Source organism: Macaca thibetana, chromosome 9 (genome assembly GCF_024542745.1).
Source record: "Macaca thibetana thibetana isolate TM-01 chromosome 9, ASM2454274v1, whole genome shotgun sequence".
NCBI classification, from domain to species: domain Eukaryota; kingdom Metazoa; phylum Chordata; class Mammalia; order Primates; family Cercopithecidae; genus Macaca; species Macaca thibetana.
The window spans coordinates 107,268,302-107,288,039 of NC_065586.1; the positions used below are offsets into that span (position 1 = coordinate 107,268,302).

Sequence of the window (19,738 nt, forward strand, 5' to 3'; positions counted from 1 at the left end):
GTAACCAATAACCCAAGACTAAACCCCTGTGTGGAGCAGAAAGATTGCTCACCAGGCTGGATGTGCATCTGCCTCAGGGGATGGGGTTCTTAGGGAGCGGTTCTCCTAGGTAGGGCTTGCTGCTCTCTGCACCTATGGAGAGAATAGGACTCTTTCAATGCAATTAAATTGAACAAGCATTTATTGCATGTGCACTGTTTGTAAGGCGTTGGGTCTCTAAAGATGCAGAGGCGTAATCTTCCTCTGCCTTTGAGAGATTCAGAGAGGCATGTAGGTGACCAGCACAACGTTACTTTTCTGCATGAATGTTGGGGGAGACAGATGTGCTTTTTGGTTCACCAGCTGACAGGGTGAGATTTCCGTGGTGGGTGTTGAGTGTGTGCCTGGACTTGGGCATGGCTTTGGGATAAAAATGTTTTAAATCTCTGCCTTCTGCCCTGCCGTCTCCCTCAGTTTCTAATTATAAGAGGAGTGGCAAAGTGTGGCCATGGCGTGAGCAATCAGGTCTGGGAACTTGCCAGGGTAGACGTTTTCCTGTTTGTTCTGAACTAAGACATCTTGATCCAGTGGCTACTCTGAGAGTATGGGGAGTGGGCACGGGTGATGGTGGAGATTCCCAAGTGTCTCAGGGACAGGCATTATAGAATGGTGGCTCTTTCCCTACTGGGGGTGGGGGGTCTGTGAGTGAACACTAAAGATTGGAGCTTCCAGTCCTCTGTAGGTCAAATCCTACAACTGTGCCTTGATGGTATAATCGTGAAAATCGCTAAAATACATTGCCAGACACTATGTTAACTGCTCTGCAAGCATTCTCTCGATATGTTCTTACAGCAATCTTAAGTAGTAGGTATTAGGAGCAAACCGAACCTATGAAGGATTAAGGGACTTGCCCAGGGTCACACAGTTGGTACATGGCAGAGCCTGAATTCCACTCAGGCCTGTGTGCCTGTGGAATGTTTCCTGGATGTGGAGGTGCTGACAACGGTGTTGGACTTCAGGAAACAGTTTGGCTCCTGAACCATTTTCTGCATCATTCTCTGCTTGGGAGGATTGGACCCTCTTGTTCTGAGCATATGAAGGACTCGCTGACCTTTCCTGATGCTCCTCAGAGCCCAGGGTTCTCTGAATGACAGAATATGCAGGAAGCCAGAGCAGGCCTCTGGAGGGCAACCCAACTTAAATAAGCTCTCTAAAAAGCAAGGAAGGTGGAAGGAGGCTGGGGACCAAGAATGCAATATAAAACTTCACCACCCAGGCCTCCCTCCCGACCTGACCAGCTACCTCTCCTTCCCGTCTTCCCATAAGACCAGGGGAAGGCATTAGAGGGCAAGCAGAATTGATGTGAGACATGGTGGGATAGAAGACACTCATCCTTCAAAGCTTAGACGCCCTTCCCTGGAATGCGACCCTGTTGTTACTCTTTGCTCTTGGTTGACCTGCTTTGGTAGGAAGCAGGATGTGCTCCACTCAGCCCTCTGGTTCACATCCTTCTCCACTGGGTGTGGTGTCCACTGTGCTGTTGACCAGGGGCTCATTCAGCCACTCATAATATGTGAGGACTCCACGGTTCACAAAACCCATTCATGTTTCATTTGATCTTCACAACGGCCTCATGAGGAAGGAACTCACATCATCCTTAGTTTAGACAGGAGGAAACTGAGGCTCAAAGGTGTCAGCTCATCCATCCCAAATCTCCAAGCCAAGATGGATCTGGCGGTTTATTCCACCAGCATTGGTTGAGCCCCTGTCAGCTCCAGGCCCTGCTAAGCAAGCTGCCTGGACAAATGTGGTGGCTGGGCACAGAGGGCAGAGTCAGCACATTTCCCAGTTTGCTGCCTCTGCCTTCAGGAATCAAGCCATTTCCTGAGTACCATCTCTGAGCTAGGCACTCTGGCGGGTGAGTGAGGAGGACACCTGCTCAGTTATATCATTCTTGCCCTCTAAGAGCTTGCAGTTTCCTTGGAGAGATGAGAATTTTGGGTGTAATAGTAACCAATGCCACTAGGCCAAATCAAGGCTGCTTGGGAGAAGTAAAAAATTCAATAGGCCAGTTGGCCTCAGCTGCAAATGGTCCTTAGAATATCAGAGGAGGTGGGATTTATGCTGTTTTCTACAGGAAGAGCAGTTCATGTTCATGTAGGGATGACATGTAACAGTATTCTAAGGAGGAAGACCATCATAACGGCCTGGAGGGAAGAGAGGAGGAAACTGGAGATAGGGAGGCCAGTCTGACATAGACTGGGGAGGAGAGGAAGGCAGTGTGGGTCTTTGTACAGGAGAAAAGAGAGATATATTGAGTTCCAGAGGGAGCTTTCAAGCTGGGTCCTGCAGGGGGAGAGAGAAGACTGAGACGGTGGGTGTTTATGGAGGGTCTTGTACCTTAGGTTGTTGGGTTTAGCACTAGTGTCATTTACCCTCAGGGCCTTGGCCTCAGCTTCAGGCTGTGTTGTCCTGCGAGTACAACTGACTTTTCCCCATGTGCTTCAGGATCACCTCCGACTCCCCTTGCCATGGGGGAAGGATACCCAAGGATCTGGGTCAGGCCATGAACACTTACCCAGGTTCTGCACAAGCGACCCCCCACTCACCTCTCTGAGCTCACCTCCAACCACATCTCCTATCACTGACCACTTCATTCACAAAGCCCCTGCCACACTGGCCTTCGCCTATTCATCCAGCACAGTGATCTCTTTCTATCACTGGGCCTTTGCACTTGCTATTCCTTTTGCCTGGAATAATTTTCTTCTAGCTCAGCACATGTATGGCTCTTTCTCATCCTTGAGCTTCACTGGTCAGTGTGACCTTCTCTGACCTCTAATTTTACTAGGGAGAGGCCAAACTGTGCTTCACTGCCTAAGAGCTTCAATTTCCTCAGCAACTCCACTGTGGCTCTGCAGAGATGAATGCCATCAACCGATAAGGGTGCCAGAGGCCTTGGGTCACTGAAATCTTCTTCCCACAGATGCTCAGCCCTGGCCGTGTCTGCAGGGGGCTGCAATCTTTCTCTGGGCACAGTTTCCTGCTCATGTCCTCATCTATAACATGATAACAGAGTAGCATCACTCAGCCCCTGGAGATGAAAGCAGGAACTATAGGGTACTAAGATCTGTGTTCTGGCCACTGGCAGATCTAGACAACATGCAAGGTCTTCTGAAAGATTTAGCACCCACTGGGGCACTTCAAGATCAGATGCACCAAGTTCAATGCCAAGGGGACCCAATTCTGTCATCTCAGAGGCAGACATGTGACTGTCATTATCAAGATATTAGATATCATATCTTGATATCATTATCAAGATATCAAGAGTCAGTCCCTCCTACCTCCCAGTAACGCTTCATTACATCACGCTATGTATATTACCTTGAGGGCACTTACTATCTGCTGTAATTTCCTGATTACTGTCTTTGTATTCCCTGTAGAATATAAGCCTTGTGAAAGTGTGGACCTGGTCTATCTTGTTGCCCACACAACATGTACTGGTCATAGTAGACAATCACATTTGCTCAATTAACGAATGAGCACCATTTCTCCCCAAATCTCCTTGGTCACACTCAGACAGTATTAAGGGTGAACAGGGCTCAGGAAGTGAACAGGTCTGTGGACCTCTTGGAGTTATAGGCATGCTTCTATATTTGCATTTTTTTTTTTTTTTTTTGAGATGGAGTCTTGCTCCGTTGCCAGGCTGGAGTGCAGTGGTGTGATCTCGGCTTTCCTCAATCTCCGCCTCCTGGGTTCAAGGAGGCGATTCCCCTGCTTCAGCCTCCAGAGTAGCTGGGACTACAGGCATGCACCACCACACCCAGCTAATGTTTGTACTTTTAGTAGAGATGGGGTTTCACCATGTTGGTCAGGATGGTCTCGATCTCTTGACCTCATGATCCACCTGCCTTAGCCTCCCAAAGTGCTGGGATTATAGGCATGAACCACCGCACCCGGCCTCTATTTGCATTCTTTTCCCTGGGAAGTAGATTGGTGGTAATCATTATGTTCTGTACCAAATGCTTCTGGCTCTCCATCTTCTGGGCAAAGGATATAATTGTACTTCCTTGGCCCCTTGGAAATGAAGCATTGTTCTAGGATTTGTTTTGGCCTCTGAAATGTGAGTGGAAGTGATGTGTGTCTCTTTGGGGCAGACACTGTAAGAGCAATGTATGATTCACCATGCTCCTTCCCTCCACCTTGATCGCACCATGATCGTGGGTTGTATATTGAGATGGAACATCTATTAGTCTGAGTCTCTGAATGACTTCAGTGAGCAGAGAACATACTGACCCATGCTGGAAATGTAGCAGGAGCAGGAATTAAACTTTGGCTGTGTTAAACCATGGGGATTTTGCTTATACGGCCTAACCCATCCAGACTGATAAAGAGTCCCAGGTTTTTATTAGGTTCTCAGAGGAGTCTATTAGCCAAACAAGATCAGGAACCACTGGCTCAGGGGTCAGCTGGAGTTGTGTGGAAATGCAAAGAAGGTAAAACTTGTGTGTAGTACATGTTCCATTATGTGCGAGATGCTTTGCTGGGTGCTTAATGTATGTTATCTCATCAAATCTCCAACAACCTTGTGAGGCAACTAGTATTAGCCTTATTTTGCAGATGAAACAGGCTTAAAGAGTTTAAGGCATTGCCATTAGAAGTGTGGTCTGCAGACCAGCAGCATCAGTATCAACTGAGAGCTTATTAGAAATGAAGAATCTTGGACCCTTTCCTAGTCCTGTTATATAAAAATCTGCATTTTGACAAGGTCTCAGGTGATTTGTGTGCACGTTAAAATTTGGGACACATTGATTTGGGGAGTTCACCTGATGATCTCTGTCTAGCTCATAGACAGGGAACCCAGGCAGCGATCATTCAAGAGATGGGATGGCATCCCCACTCTGCCCTACCATCCCTTGCAGGTAGAGTGAGAATCAGGATGTGCAGGACTTGAGTTAGGCATTTGATCTCCCTCCCAGCTCATGTTCATTGGCTCCCCTGGCAGATACGTCTTCAGCCAGTTTGAATGGTTTGTGGTAACCAAAGCTATTTATTGACTTAGAAAACCACTCAGACCATATGTCTAGGGTGTGTGTTCCTCCCACCTGTGGATTTGTTGAACAAACAGCAGTCATGGGCTGGAGGTGAAGTCAGACTTGGGTCTACAGTGAAGAAGTCTCACCCGCACTATACCTGACATGAATGGGGAGCTGGGGTAATATCTTGATAATGGCAGTCACATGTCTGCCTCTGAGATGACAGAATTGGGTCCCCTTGGCATTGAACTTGGTGCATCTGATCTTGAAGTGCCCCAGTGGGTGCTAAATCTTTCAGAAGACCTTGCATGTTGTCTAGATCTGCCAGTGGCCAGAACACAGATCTTAGTACCCTATAGTTCCTGCTTTCATCTCCAGGGGCTGAGTGATGCTACTCTGTTATCATGTTATAGATGAGGACATGAGCAGGAAACTGTGCCCAGAGAAAGATTGCAGCCCCCTGCAGACACGGCCAGGGCTGAGCATCTGTGGGAAGAAGATTTCAGTGACCCAAGGCCTCTGGCACCCTTATCGGTTGATGGCATTCATCTCTGCAGAGCCACAGTGGAGTTGCTGAGGAAATTGAAGCTCTTAGGCAGAGGAGCACAGTTTGGCCTCTCCCTAGGAAAATTAGCAGACTGTTCTTAGCTGTTTTCTTTCCACGTATTTAGATTTTCCATGGAAAAGGCACAATGTCCTCTCCCTCAGTTAAGATCTAGTTATCCATTCAGCTAAGTGAGAAATCTCATATTACAGAATTATTAATTCGACAAATATATATTGGGTACCTGCTGAGTGCCAAGCACTGGGGCTAGGAAAAGTAATAAAGTGTTTTTTGCATTTGTTTAGGCCCTGGGCTGGTTCAGATATAAAGAATAAAACAATAGTGCCCTGTCTTCGATTGCCCACAGTCCAGGGAGGCAGGATTTCACATTGCTGCTATGAGGACGATTGAGGTGTATGTAGAGTAATTCCTGGGCAGGCACAGAAGTAGACGACAGTGTGGGGCAGTGGCTTAGTGGGCTGGCTGAGGACTCAGACCTGGATTCCTGTTCTGGCTATAGAATTTGCTTCCTGAGAGCCACATCTATTAGACAGATATAGCAAGAATATCTGGTGGTAAGGATAGGAGAGCACTGCCATTGGTTGAGCCCTTATTATAAGCTCAGTGTTGTGTTAAGGTACCCGAGACACAGGATTATTGGAGGCTTGTGCAGCTGGTACTGAGAGGAGGTTAGGGGTGAAGGGGCAGTACCATTTGAGAGCCTCATTTATTAGCTGGGGAGTGAGTTGCTCAAGGTGCCAGATCCAGCTGGTGGCAGAGCTGTCTGTTGTTCCCAGGCCTTCAGTTTCTTTCTGCGCTGACTGGGCACTTGCCCCACTTTCCAAAGCTGGGCTCGGGTTTTGTTCCGATATGGAAATGTGGCTGCAGAGAGGCTGAGGGTAGCAGAGACTCACCCAGGATGGCTGCCAGCTCCCTTCCTATGGATCAATGGAGCCCGCACCTCCAGTTGGCAATCTGTAGAAAAACAAATTAAAACACAGAAGCTCTCATTTCCTTCCCCCCCCCTCACCCTGCCCTGACAGATTTATTTTGGAAAGCGACAGGAGGCTAATGGAATCACTTAATTTCCCTGATAATAAATTACCCCCAAGTGCAATAATTAAACGTTTCACAACAAACAGTTTCCTTCTGCAAAACCTCCCTCATAGGTCTCTCCTGGTCTGCCAGTCCTCTTTCCTCCGCCTTCCTCCCGCCTGCCCCCTGCTCTGCCCTGAGTTAGCCTGGTCTGTCTAGTGAGTCATCTTTCACTTCTGGGCTTAAGGAAGCTGACGCAGGCAATCGCCCAGGTCCAATAGGAGGACCCTATAGGATCGTGGAACAGAAAAGAATGTGTCATGAGAGAATCAACCAGATCAGGGTTTGAATCTTGGCTCTGCCACTTCCCAGCTGCATGACTTGGGAAAGTCACTTAATTTCCATTTGCTTCAGTTTCTTCATTTGCAAATGGGGATCATACCGCTCAGCTGGCAGAGTGTTGATAAGGTTTAGAACCGGTGCGTGCAAAGTCCCTGGTGCATAATAGGTCTTCAGCAAATAGGAACTGTTAACAATTACTGCTTCCAGGATACTTTTGTTTTTTTGACGTACACTGCCCTGAATTGTTGGAGTGGGGGAGAGAGAGACAGAGAGAGCCAGAAAGAGTGACAGACAGTAAGAAAGAAACAAATAGAAAGAAAGAGGAAAAAAAAGAAGGAAAAGAGGTGAGCTGAGGTGGGCGTCTCAGATCATCACAGGGCTGGAGAGAGCAAGCGAGGCTTTGTCAAGTGGTGCTCAAACCTTTATGTAATCATGCATGCCACAGCCAAGGGACGGCACATTAGCCAATCTTCCTAGCCAGATGTCTGAGGCTTCGCAGCAAGCCGAAAGGAGCCAGCTGGAATTTGGAGACCTGCCTCTCTTCCCTTGCAGCTCAGAAGCTGGGTGCCTGTCTGCACATTAGCAGATTTGGAAGCAATGATGGCATTTTCCCCTATGATGCATGATTAATGTACAATTGACTGCGGAATGCACAGCTGTTGGATATTTTCAAGGCAAAAGACTCCATAAGACTAAGAAAATACGTGGGTTTGTGTGATACAAGGTCCAGCCTTGGTGTTAGTTATAGACAACAGGTAAGGGTCAACCCTGCCGGCCCTCTGGCCTGGACGATGGGAACAGGGTATTTGGTCATCTTCTCACTGTTAGCATCCCTGGGAAGGATGTTCTGCAAAGCATCCCGTTTTCTCATGGTTTCCTCCTGTGTCTTCTATGTGTCATCACGCATGTCTGGCTCCAGCACTGAGCCCAACTCAGTTGGGATCCACAGTGGACAAGGCCCTCCAAGGCCAGTCCAAAGGGGTATTAAGGGTGTTCACATCTGTACTAAGAAGGCAGAGGAAGGGGAAAGTGTTCCAGGTTGGGAGCTGCAAAGAAGCAACCACTTTTAATTGGCAAAATGAGGAATGCCTTGCGGACTAGTGGGTGAAAGGAATTCTATGAATTAAGCCTCTGAAAAATGTTTTCAGCCTGTTATTTGGACCTGACAGAAGCTATGACTTTATTTTCTTGCAGGGTCAGTCTACCTCTTTGTGTCTCAGTTTCACCCTTTATAAAGAGAAAAGGATAGTTTCTGCCTTACTTGAAAATTAAATGAAGTAATGCCCATAAAGAATACAGCACAGGCTTGACCTGCCTGAGTGCTTAAGAGTGGGCAGCTACTCTCCTGCTCTTGGGTGGACTAATTCAGTCAGCCTCATGGGTAGCAGGGGTCCTGCCCTGATCCCAGGGTTCCCTTTCCGTCCTCTCTCCCTTGCTTCCATTAGAGAATCATGACTCCTTTGTGCTGGAATTGCTTTTCGGGGCCTGAGCTACCTGAGGGGCGGGGCAGAGTGGGGACAGGTTGCCACAGCTCTTCCTTCTCCTCCCCCTGTTCTTTCCTGCCTCCTTTAAGGGTGCTGAGCAGTGAACCCCTCATCCACTTAGACCAAGAGCCACCTTGGGATGTGCATTCTGCCTGCTTTCAGCCAGGAAAAGCAAGGTGCCTCTTGGGCCTTACTGCAGCTCACTTGAGAATGAATTTCAGTTTGTTTCAAAGGTTAAGTTTTAAGTTAAGGGAATTTATCTGGGAACTTGCGGGGGGCGGTAATCGAATAACCACAACACACGGAGGAGGAAAGCTGCAGACGCCTCGCTTTTTGTTCAGGCAACCTATGAGATTAACTGGGTGGGAAGGCAGTGTTATTTACCCATCAATCTTGTGGAGAATGTGGTTCAGGTGGGTAACCTGAGAGGCTTGAGTGGCTGGAGCTGAGCTGGTGAATTTCAGTTTCAATTTAGAACTGAAAAGGCCTTTACAGCCCAAGAATTTCCTTTACAGAAGCCAGGGGACCAAAGCTCAGAGAGTCCAAGAGTCTCTTTTATAAGCAAGGGACCAGTGTTCAGAGAGGGGCCCTTGGTTATCTGTGTCCACCCAGCTTTCTGTTCTTTCGACTGGGGCAGGTTAACTCAGACCTTCACGACAGCCAGCTGCAACACGTGAACTATATATCCTTGAAAGGAAAAGTGTTCTGTAGCTGTGTGTCCCATAATCAACAAATATTTGTCAAGAGAAGGGATTTGCTCCTTTGATTTAAACTATTGTTTCCAGAAAGCCCAGTGAAAATACAAATATGTTTTCTGGGAGTGTCAGCCTGTTAAACTATTAAGCCGATAACCCCAGTTTGTTGACTTAGTTCTGGTTACCTAACGCCATCATCTTCAGGAGCCCCAGCAGGTCATTTTGGTGGCCGGATATGGAAGCTCAGGACAGGACTACAGGGTGGGGTTGTTTTCAGTGCAGGGCCAGCCGGAGAAGTCCCACGCTCAGGAGAAGAATGGCCTAGTTCCACCTTTTGCCAACTCTGTTGGCAAGGTTTCGGACACTCCAGAGGAGGAATTGAAAATCATGTCCCTTCAGAATCTTCCAAGTGCAGATCTCCAGAAAGGAACTAAAGTTGGCCAACTTGGGAAGTGTCCCCCATTGCCAGCTTGCCAGCTATTGTATTGAAACAATTAAAGGGAAATTGAGAACTATCCCCATCACTGTGTTGTCACTGAAATGCAATATATATATATATATATTTAAGTTCCCGTGTGTACTTAATGTTTAGCTCTCACTTATAAGTAAGAACATGTAGTATTTGGTTTTCTGTTTTTCTGTGTTAGTTGTCTTAGGTTAATGGTTTCCAACTGCATCCATGCTGCTGCAAAGGACATGATTTTATTCCTTTTTATGGCTGTGTAGTATGTCGTGGTGTATATGTACCACATTTTCTTTATCCAATCCACTGCTGATGGGCACCTGGGTTGATTCTGTGTCTACTCTTGTGGGTAGTGCAGTGATGAAAATACAGGTGCATGTATTTTTTTGTAGAATGATTTATTTTCCTTTGGGTTTATACCCAGTAATGGGACTGCTGAGTTGAATCAGGTGGTTCAACTCTCAGTTCTTTGAGAAATCTCAAAACTAGTTGCCACAGTGGCTGAACTAATTTACATTCCCACCAACAGTGTATAGGCATTCCCTTTTCTTTACACCCTTACCAGCAACTGTTACTTTCTGGCTTTTTAACAAAAGGCATTCTGACTGGTGTGAGATGTTATGTCATTGTGGCTTTCATTTGCATTTCTCTGACGATGAGTGATGATGAGAATTTTTCATACGTTTGTTGGTTGCTTGTCTATCTTCTTTTGAAAAGTGTTTGTTCATGTCCTTTGCCCAATTGTTAATGGGGTTGTTTTTTGCTTGTTAATTTAAGTTTCTGATGGATTCTGGATATTAGACTTTTGTTGGATGCATAGTTCATGAATATTTTCTCCCATTCTGCAGGTTGTCTGTTTATTCCCTTTATAGTTTCTTTTGCTGTGCAGGAGCTCTTTAGTTTAATGAGGTCCCATTTGTCAATTTTTATTTTTGTTTCATTTGCTTTTGAGGACTTAGCCATAAATTATTTGCCAAGGCCGATACAGAGAAGGGTATTTTCTAGTTTTTTTCCCCTAGATTTTTGTAATTTGAAGATTTAAGTTGAAGTCTTTAATCCATCTCAAATCAATTTTTGTATACAGTGATAGGTATGGGTCCAGTTTCATTCTTCTGCATGTGGCTAGCCAGTTATCCTAGCACTATTTATTGAACAGCGTCTCTTCTCCATAGTTTATTTTTGTCAACTCTGTTGAAGATCAGATGATTGTAGGTGTGCAGCTTTATTTCTGGGTACTGTATTCTGTTCCATTAGTCTATGCGTTTTTGTACCAGTACCATGCTATTTTGGTTACTGTAGCCTTGTAGTATAGTTTGAAGTCAGGTAATATGATGCTTACCTTTGTTCTTTTTGCTTAGAATTGCTTTGGTTGTTTGGGTTCTTTTTTGGTTTTATATGAATTTTAGAATGGATTTTTTTCTAACTCTGTGAAAAACGACATCAGTAGCTTGATAGTAATAATGTTGAAATGTAAATTGCTTTGGGCAGTGTGGCCATTTTAATGATGTTGGTTCTTCCAATCCATAAGCGTGGGATGTTTTTCCAAATATTTGTGTCATCTATGATTTCTTTCAGCAGTGTTTTGTAATTCTCCTTTAGAGATCTTTCACCTCCTTGGTTAGCTGTATTCCTCGGTATTTTAGTTTAGTTTTTTTTTGTGTGTGTGTGGCTATTGTTAATGGGGATTGCATTCTTGAATTTGTTCTCAGCTTGAACATTATTGGTGTGTAGAAATGTTACTGATTTTTGTACAATGATTTTGTATTTGACACTTTAGTGAAGTCATTTCTCAGCTCTAGGAGTCACTTGGTGGAGTCTTCAGAGTTTTTCTTAAGGTATACAATCATATTATCAGTGACGAGACATAGCTTTACTTCTTTTCCTATTTGAATGCCTTTTATTTCTTTCTCTTACCTGAGCCCTCTGACTAGGACTTCCAGTACTATGTTGAATAGGAATGATGAGAGCAGACAACCTTGTCTTGTTCCACTTCTCAAGGGGAATGGTTTCCACTTTTGCCCATTCAGTATCATATTGGCTGTGGGTGTGTCATAGATGGCTCTTATTATTTTGAAGTATGTTCCTTTGCTGCCTAGTTTGCTGAGGGTTTGTATCATAAAGGAATATTGGATTGTATTGAAAGCTTTTTCTGTATCTATTGTGATGATCATATGAATTTTGTTTTAAATTTTGTCTACATGGTGAATCATATTTATTGGTTTGTGTATATTGAAGCAACCTTTCATCCTAGGAATAAAGGCTATTTGAGTGTGATGAATTATCTTTTTGATGTGCTTCTGACTTCAGTTTACTAGTCTATTCTTGAGGATTTTTGCATCCATGTTCATCAGGAATATGGGCCTGGAGTATTTTGTCTTGTGTCTCTGTCAGCCTTTTGTATCAGCATGATGCTGACTTTGTAGAATGAGTTAGGGAGGAGTCCCTCCTTGATGTTTGGAATAGTTTCAGTAGAATTGGTACCAGCTCTTCTTTGTATGCCTGGTAGAATTTGGCTGTGAATCCATTTGGTCTAGGTCATTTTTTGTTTGGTAGTGGTTTTTTTTAAATTACTGATTCAATATTGGAACTTGTAATTGGTCTGTTTACGCTTTCAGTTTCTTCCTGATTCAATCTTGTAAGGTTGTGTGTCTCTAGGAATTCATCCATTTCTTTGAGAGTTCCTGATTTGTGTGAATGGAGGTGTTCATAACGGTCTCTGAGGATCTTTTGTATTGCTCTGGTGTTGGTTGTAATGTCATCTTTGTCATTTCTGGTTGTGCTTATTTGGATCTTCTCTCTCTTTTTTTTTTTTTTTGTTAATCTAGGTAGTAGTTGTGTAAATTTTGTTTAACCTTTCGAAAAACCAACCTTTGGTTTCACTGATCTTTTGTATGGATTTTTTTTTGCATCTCACTTTCATTCAGTTTGGCTCTGATTTTGGTTATTTGTTTTCTTCTGCTAGCTTTTTTTTTTTTTTTTTTTAAGGGAAAAAAAAAGCAAAAAAAAAATTTCTGATTCCTCTAGATGCAATGATGGATTGTTTGTTTGAGATCTTTCTAACTTCTTAATGTAGGTATTTTGCACTCTAAACTTTCCTCTTGACACTGCTTTAGCTGCATCCTAAGATTTTGATATGTTGTGTCTCTGTTTTCATTAATTTCAAAAAATTTTTTGATTCCTGCCTTAATTTCATTGTTTACCCAAAAATTATTTAAGGACATCTTCTTGGTGTTGGTTTCTATTTTTAGAAGAATAGAGCACATTGGTCTGAGAATGTGCTTGGTATGATTTTTATTTTTTTGAATGTACTGAGACTTGCTTTATAGCTGAACATGTGGTTGATATTAGAATATGTCCCATGTGCAGATGAGAAAAATGTATATTCTGTGATTGTTGGGTAGAGTATTCTGTAGATGTCTATTAGGTCCAATTGGTCAAGTGTTGAGTTTAGGTCTAGGATTTCTTCATTGGTTTTCTGCCTTATGATCTGTATAACACCATCAGAGGGATGTTGAAGCCTCTCACTATTATTGTGTGGCTGTCTGAGTCTTTTCGTAGGTCTAGGAGAACTTGCTTTATGAATCTAGTGCTCTAATGTTTGGTGTGTATATATTTAGGATAGTTATGTTCTTGTTGAATATAACCTTTTATCATTATGTAATACTCTTCTTTGTCCTTTTTCACTGTTGTTGGTTTAAAGTCCTTACATTATATAAGAATAGTGACCCCTGCTCTTTTATGTTTTCTATTTGCCGGATTGATCTTTCTCCATCCCTTTACTTTGAGCCTGTGGGTATTGTTACATGTGAGATGGGTCTCTTGAAGACAGCAGACAGTTGGGTCTTAATTTTTATCCAACTTGCCACTCCCTGCCTTTTAAGTGAGGCATTGAGATCATTTACATTCAAGGTTAATACTGATATGTGAGATTTTGATCCTTTCATCATGTTGTTAGCTGGCTGTTTTGTAAACTTGATTGTGTAGTTGCTATATATTGTCTGTGGGCCATGGATGCAGTATTTTACATTCCTACCAGCAAAGCACAAAGCTTCCGATTTCTTCATTTCCTTGCCAACACTAGTTATTTTCCACTTTTCTTGGTTAATTGCCATCCTAATAGGTATAACTATATATAAAATATATATATACACACACACACATATGGTTATATACATATGGCTATATCTATTAGGATGGCAATTAATATTTGGTTATATTAATGGGTAATACTAGGTTATACCTATTAGAATGGTAATTTTTATATATATATAAAATACATATACATTTAAAGTTGCTCTTTTCTTGGTCACAAATATCACAAATGTCTTGGAACAAGAGCCAACACATTGTTTTAATTTTTAAAAATAAAAACTGTCTGACTTCGACAAGTGACACATGATGAAGATTCAGAATGCATAGTGACATATAGTCAGGTGAAATGAGCAGATATTTGATAATGTGCATGTGCATAAAATTGGTCACAAATAGTAACTGTTTACCCTAAAGGAAGGAACTTTGTCAAATTTTAAATAAACAAAATAATGGATTTTTTCTGCTAATTTTTCCCAATATCATACTCAGCATCTCATGTGTGAGAGATGGTTTTCCCAGAGGGTTTCCCTGGGTCCTGTCTCTAGTTCAGATAAGGCACCTTTTCTGCCATAGAGTTAATCCTTCAGTTCTGGTCTCCGCTCTTTTTTCATCTTCTTGTTTTGGATGTTTGTGAGATAGATACAAATACAATTCTGGGTCCCAAAGCTGAGGGTCAGAAAAGAAATCTAGCAAAGCCACAGAAGCATGGTCTGTATACACGACAGATATCTATTGACCACCATGCCTGGCCTGGGTGACATATAGCAATTGCCCCCTTATCTGAGGGGGATATGTTCCAAGACACCCTGTTGATTCTTGAGGCCTCAGATAGTACTAAACCATATATATACTATGCTTTTTCTTAAACATACATGCCTATGATGAAGTTTAATTTATACATTAGGCACAGTAAGAGATTAGTAAACATAACTAATAAAATAGAACATTTATAACAATACAGTATAATAAAAGTAATGTAAATGCAGTCTTTCTCTCTCATAAAATATCTTATGGTACTGTATTCAACCTATATTTAGACTGCAGTTGACTTCAGGTAACTGAAACTGTGGAAAGTGAAAGTAAGGATAAGGGGGTCTACTGCAAGTATTGATCTTGCAGAACCCCTACAACAAGGCAGGCGGAGATACTCTTATTTTACAGATGAGGAAATTGTTACCCAGAGAGGCAAATGATTTGCCCAAAGTCCCCCAGCTGGTTAGTGTCAGAGCCAGCACTTAAACTTGGGTCATCTGACCGAAAGCTTTTCTTCCTTGCAACATTGCCTTTTCCTTCATAACTGAGGTAGTTGAATCAGAGGCGTGTGAATAGTTGACTTCCAACAGCACCACAGGAGAGCGCCTCACACAATAAACACTCATTGTGCTGCAAATATTTACCAGGAGCCCACTGTGTGCCTTCCCTGTGAACACAACCTCCAGTGTTGTCCAAAAGCAGGAGTCAACCTTCAAATGGCCTGTGTGCTTTTGAAATTTCATTGTGAAGAGATTGATCATGTGAGGAAAGTAGTTCCACCTCAGACCTCCAAGAAAGCCTCTTGAGTGCCTTTGACATTTAGGAGAACAATGCAAGAAAATCGTCCGCAGAGGGTTTTCTCAGTTAGAAATAGGACCTGCATATTTAAAAATCTTATCTTGGGAAAGATATTATGTTTTTCAATTTCTTTTTCTTGTTTTTTTTTTTTTTAGTTACACAGGCTGTATTGCTGGGATCTTAATGTTCTTGACAACGATGACACTGAGGAAGGAGCTATTATTTACTTAGCCAGATGATTTTTTTTTTTTACTAACATTGAAGTTTATTTATTAACTTATATGTGCACTAAAAATTATTGACTTGGTACTTGATATGTACCAGGTATTAGACATTTAAAATTAAAAGTTGACCAGGACATGACCCTGACCCTTGCCCAGCTCACTATTCATGAATAACAGTGGAGGCAGATACAAAAACCTTTAACTAGCATAGAATGTAAGAAGGCCTATAGTAGACAATTGTACAAAGTACTGTGGCAATGCGGATGTAGTAACAACGATCTCGCCCTACAGAGATCAGTGAAAGCTGTACTGAGCAGGGGACATTGGAGTGGGGTATTGGAGGATGAGTAGAAGCTTGCAATATGTAGAAATGGAAGATTAATGTGGGAAGTGGTTAGAGACTGAGCTTGATAAGATTCATAGAGGGAAGGCTGAGGCAATTGGACTTTTATCTATTGGCATTGAGTACCTGTTGAAGGAAAGGTTCTGAATGAGTTACTGAGAACACAGGGCTCCTTTCAGCACCTTATTCCCTGACCACCCTTTCTCAGGAGGCAACGATGCTAGGAAAATTGGTAAACCTGTGTGTCTGAAAATGTGCTTGTGATAAACATTCTATAAACCATAAACTAGCTTTCAAATTACCTACAGGATACTTCTGGATTTTTTTTTTTTTTAAATTTCTGAAGGATCTTCTAAGTTGCAGTAGTTTCAAAACACTTTTCAGCTCTTCACCTCAAGAGCCTCCCTGCTAAACTGATTTTACCTTTATTGGCTGTTCTTAGGGTTTAATGAGCTCATGGCCATGATGTTCCAGGTGCACAGGACTGAAAGAGTAGGATTTCATCGAGCCACCTTGCTGTTTTACAGGTAAGGAAGCTCAGTTATGAAGAAGGTGAATGTCTTGAACAAGGACACACAGCTGGTAAATGGCAGAGCCAGGATTTCAACCTGGTTGGCCTGGCTGCAGAACCATGTTCTTAACCATGATGCTGTTCTACTCCAACAAAAACTCTTAAGTACAGCCCAGTCACTCACAGTCTGCAGGGAGAGTCTTAACATTTACCAGGGAACACTGAATAATGGAGAGAATATGGATATGTAGTTAGATCTGTGGTTTAAATCTTGACTTCATACATTTTCAGTCATTAGACTTCTGGCATGTCACTAAACTTCTGCAGAGTTCAGACTTACCTTGTGGAATTATTGCGAAGATGAGAAACCATAGTCAGGGAACATAGAATAGGCCCTGGTTCATAGCCCCTGCATAGTAAACGAAGGTGATTTATAACAGTAATCGTTATAATAATTATGGTGAGTTTCTTTTGTGAAGTAGGGATCTTTTCCTCACCTCAGACTTCAGAATATGAGGTAGGTAGGTGTTTATGTAATAAGGTTTGTTGGAAATGTTGATAAACCCTGCTTTTTAACAGGAAATCAGAACCTTGGAAACTCAAGCCAATGCACACCAACCCCATGTACATGGTTTTATACTCCATGCAGTGCATGGAAGAGCAAGAAGTGGTGGTCTTTCCTCCCCGTAGGAGCTGACATCCTTCTTCATGGCTCTCCGCATCCTCACCTCACCCCCACTGTCTGGGAAATGCTAGAGAAAAATGAAAGAAAATGCCCTGTGAGCACTAGAGAGAGGTATAATTCTGGCTAGTGGGAGCTGGGAAGACTTCAAGAGAAGGTGGCTGCGGCTGGACCCTAAAGGACAGGAAGGACAAATGGAGATGCCTGGGGACAGGGGACCTTTTGGGTGAGGGGTAAGGGCAGAGACAGCAGCTGGGAGCACTTTGCTTCTTAGCTGAGGATTGAGCTCCCAGGGATGAGGGAGGCAAGCGGCCTGGAAAAGTTCTGGAAGGTAACGAAGATAGAGGAAAGGGGCTGTGAAAAGGCGGCATGGCAGTGAGTCATGGGACTGGCTGTGGTTCTGGAGATGAGCAACGAGGGCACTAGCGTGGAGCCAGCTCAGGGGTTTTCAGGATAAGCACACAGAGGTGCTTTGCCGAAGCCGACAGAACCTGCCCCTAATGCATCCAGGGGACACTAACCGCTTTAGTCTATTCTCTGATGAATAATTTCTCCAACTCTAACTACATTAGGGACACACGGGGCTGGGGCTGGGTGCTCTGTCTGTCAGATATCGTTGCCACTTAAGTGAGTGATGCAGTGTGGGCCGGCCACAGTGCCCGGGCCTGCGGACAAGGCAGGCAGCCAGGAGAGCTGGCCCCAGAGGTCTTATTTCTTTGGTAGTGTAATCAGATTGGAGGCAGAATGTTTTTCTGTCTCCTCCCTATAATCTCTGTTTTGGTACCGTTTCCTCTCCTCTACCATTCTGATCCCTGTTTTCCCTGCCTGTTGGTATGTCAAACTTCTCTGCTTCTCATCCTTCCAGGCCCACTGCCCACGCAGGACTGAGACAGAGGAAAGACCCCAGAGTGGCCCATTCTCTATTCTGTACTCCCAGTTGGCGGAGGAGGAAAGGGAAAGCGTGCTTATTAAATTTCCCAAAGGTGCAGCGCCAGGATGCTCACGCATCTCATGACAGCAACAGGAGTCAAAAGACCCCACCCAGCAGGCTGGAACTCAAGGAAAATGATGGCATTCTGCAGGGATAAATTAAAGGCTGGCATTTAGGTTCAAAAAGCCAACTATACAAGACCAAAAAAAAGTCTCTGAGTTGTATTTTTTATTAAAGACTTAACATGGACTAATTGTGTGGCAAAGCTACCCCAAACGCTGAAGTTTACAATACGAAATGCTGTTGTTAGAAAAGAAACTCATATCCATTGTAAAATAACTTGAAAATTTACAAATATGAGAGAGAGAGAGAGAGGTAGAGGTAGAGAGAGAGCTGTGTATATGGAGATTACTTAATCCCATCTCTGACAATTATCTGTTAATCCACTTGATTATAACCTTCTATTTCTTTTCCCTAGGCAGGTATTCAAGATATATCTATAATATAATTGTATTTTTGAAAAGATTTATTTGCAACTTGGCTTTTTTTTTTTTTTTTTTTTTTTTAAACAGAGTCTTTCTCTGTTGCCCAGGCTGGAGTGCAGTGGCATGATCACAGTTCACTGAAACCTTGTTCAAATAAGCGTCCTGGGTTCAAGTAAGCCTCCTACCTCAGCCTCCTGAGTAGCTAGGACCGCAGGTGTATGCCACCATTCTTGGCTAATTTTTAAATTTTTTGTAGAGTTGGGGGGGGTCTCTCTATTTTGCTCAGGTTGGCCTTAAACTCCTGGACTCAAGGAATCCTCCCCTCAGCCTCCCAAAGTGCTGAGATTACAGGTGTGAGCCACCACACGGGGCCACAACTTGACTTTCTTATATAACTAAATATTGTAAATAACTTTCAAAGTCATTACTTTTCCATAACGACATTTTTATGTGTTGTAAAATATTCTATTTTACAAATTTGCATAATTTATTTATAAAATTCTATTTTATACATTGATTTTTCCTTGATTTTTCTGTAATGTAATGAATCCTGGGCAGAATAGCCTTGGAAATAAATTTTTATGTACATCCTTGAGTACTTCCTTAATATAAAGCCCTAGAAGTAAAAGGTATAGAATTTAAAGGGTTACGAACATTTTGAAGGTTTGGATTTACTGGTTTGCTTATTTGTTTTTGATGTGTGTGATCAAATCATTCCACACCACCAAGTGTGAGAGTATCTCTGTCTCTCCATATTTTCCCCAGTGCTGGGCACTATGATGTTGAAATATCTTGCCAGATTTATATGGGAAATGTGGTATCTTGCTTTAATTTGTATGTTTTGAATTATTAGTGAGGTTAAATATTTTTTATTTCATATTCGACATTTTAAATCTTATGAATTACCTAGTTGTGTCTTTTGCCTAGCTGCTATTTTCCTTTTCTTAGTTGCTTTAAAAGTTTTAAATGTTAAGACTACTAGCCCTTTGTCTGCCATCTAGGTTGCAAATATTGATTTTCATTGCACTTCTTGCCTTTGATTTAGTGTATGCGTATTTCAGGTTTTATATTGGCAAACTCATCAAAACGTTACTTAATTTTTCTTTGGTGTCATATAAAAACATCTCTCCTGACCTCAGATTATATGTTCCCCTATATTCCCCCTGCCCATACATTTTAGGTTTTGTTTTTTACATTTAAATCATCACAGTTCAATTACAATGCAGTGTAATATCCAAATAAAAGGAGATAAGTTATGAGGAAAAAGATTTTGACTCAATACAGAATGAAATTTCTAATAATTAAGAACTATATAGAAAGTAAGGGACTGACAACCGAGGAAGC

At 42.7% G+C, this 19,738-nt stretch overlaps 1 protein-coding gene across 13 annotated transcripts in view; it reads right to left on the reverse strand.

Annotated features, from left to right (window-relative positions):
* Positions 1-19,738, reverse strand: part of BBIP1 (BBSome interacting protein 1) — a 1,212,900-nt gene that overhangs the window by 219,317 nt on the left and 973,845 nt on the right. For 2 of the 13 annotated variants that reach the window (XM_050804437.1, XM_050804430.1), the window contains exon 1: positions 6,575-6,578. The exons of the other annotated variants lie outside the window; for them this stretch is intronic. The gene's annotated coding sequence lies outside the window, so the exon portion shown is untranslated. Of the gene's footprint in view, positions 1-6,574; positions 6,579-19,738 lie in introns of those variants that run through there. 13 annotated transcript variants of the gene reach the window in all.